General features: G+C 50.0%; 1 pseudogene; it reads left to right on the forward strand.

The window, feature by feature from the left end:
• The first annotated feature begins 783 nt into the window (after window positions 1–783).
• On the forward strand, window positions 784–884 carry LOC115030926 (annotated as a pseudogene).
• Window positions 885–2,114: the final 1,230 nt, after the last annotated feature.

Consider the following 2,114-nt stretch of genomic DNA (forward strand, 5'->3'; position numbering starts at 1 on the left):
GAGGATAGAATCTGGTGTGACCAGCAGGCAAGATTTGACAAAGTCCCCACCTCCACCCTCAAATGTGCACAGATGCCCTCCCTGCCAACACTTTAGTCAGAGACCAAAGCTGGGCATGAAATTTAACAGACAGTAACGGGAGTCCCAGACACAGTGAGCCAATGAGTGAGAAGCCATCGGGACAAGCATCCTTTGGATGGATGGATGGACTCACTGGACAGCAGAATGACTGGCCTCTGAGCTTTTCCTGAACTCTGTGCTACGCCGTCCTCTGTGACCAAAGGCAGACCTCATCAGTCTGCTTTTCCTCACTGTCTAGAGGATGAAGCCCATGCCTGGACGGGTGCGGATGCTCTGCCAATGAAGCCACAGCACCTCCCCCTCTGTCCTCACTCTGAGAGTTCTTTATTTTCTCCTGTACTCCAGAATTCCCTCAGATCACTTTAGGGGAGCCACAAATTCATTCCGAGGATTGCCCAGGGTAGTTCTGCACTCTTCTCGCTGGTCGCAGGTACACTTTCCATTTCTCCTCTCTTCCTGCCTTTTCTGAATCTACCCACCCCCCACCCCCCACCCCCCCTTTGCCTCCCTTCCCTCTCTACTTCCCAGGCTGCTTAGTCAATCCTGGTACGATTTCAGGCTCAGCCCAGTCACGCTGTGAAAGGAAAGAGGCCTGGCATTAAAAGAGGGAATTCAGAATGATTCCAGGCAGGTGAAGGCTAGGGTAGCACACTCCCCAAAATCTCAGCAGTCAGCAAGTGGAGGATTGCAAGTTTAAGGCCAGCCTGAGCAGCAAGACATCTATTGGACCTGGGTTGATACAGAGAAGATTAGCACAGCCTCTGCGCAAGGATAACACACACATTAGGAAAGCTGAAACTTTTGGCTGGGCAGTGGTATCGAATGCCTTTAACCCCAGCACACATGAGGCAGAGGCAGGTGGGTCTCTGAGTTCAAGGCCATCCTGGTTTGCAGAGTGAGTTCCAAGACAGCCAGGGCTAAATGGTAAGACCCTGTCAAAAAATAAATAAAAATAAAAGACTACACAAAACCAATCCATTAGATAAAGATCAGAACTGTGGTCACTTTGGGGGTGTAGCAGTTAACTCAAAGGGGACAAAAAGGGTTGTGGGACAGTATGGGTAGAGTTTAGATCTTGGTTCTGGAGGTAACTGCGTGGGAAGATTCACCTGCCAAAATGTGTTGATCTGTACTTCAAAGATCTGGTCATTTCTCCTGGTGTGAATTTAAAAATAAAAACCTTACTACCCAGACTTCCCTAGCAAGAATTACCTCGTGTGTATCTTGATTCTGTCAAAGTATTCTGTCTACACAGAGGTTTCCCTGAAGGGGAGGGCAGAGAGACTACGACCCAGTTACAGGGCTTGAAATAATGGATGAAGTGACCCAGCAGAGGTCTGCTATGACGATGGTAATTTTTGTTGGTCGCCCAGATGCTTCTGTGCTCTGGCCAGCATTTGTAACCTACGGTTTCCCCACTGGGCAGTGGGAAGGCCTGTGCCTCAGTTTATCTGTTCTCCGTGTGGACATCATCACATCTGGAATTCAGTTATTGTTAAGCAATGCTTTGATCATGTCTGCTAGCCCTTTTCCATCCCTCATCCTCCATGCCCCTTCCCGACTCTTCCTCCTCCTCTTCCCTAAGGATGGCTACTTTCCATCCGTGATATCCAAGTGTCCTGCAGAAGGAGGAGATCCAGTTCCTTTCCCTCTGTCCCTGTGTCATCGCTGCCACCGGGCTTTGTCATTACTGCTCATCTCTAAGCAATCATTCTCAGCAAAGGAATTTCCTTCAGAGAAACTGTAAGCTCCCTGGGGCCAGGGCAGCTGGCAGAGGTTCCCTAGTCCCTAAGGATTTCTTTTGTCTCAGACATTCTGCCCACAGCAGACGCCCTGAACCCTCCCTGGATCTGTTGTCCCTGGAGAACACTCAGGGAGTTTTCGAGGAGAAAGCTAAGGCTTGGCAGAAGTGCCACCTTGCCCAGCAAAGGGTGAAGCACAGCTGAGGCACCAGACGGGGTTGGGTGGCTTGTCTACCCACATAAAACTCAAGAAAGCTCCAAGGCCGATGCCTGGGTTTTACACCTTCACCA

Source organism: Mus caroli, chromosome 4, assembly GCF_900094665.2.
Source record: "Mus caroli chromosome 4, CAROLI_EIJ_v1.1, whole genome shotgun sequence".
NCBI lineage: Eukaryota > Metazoa > Chordata > Mammalia > Rodentia > Muridae > Mus > Mus caroli.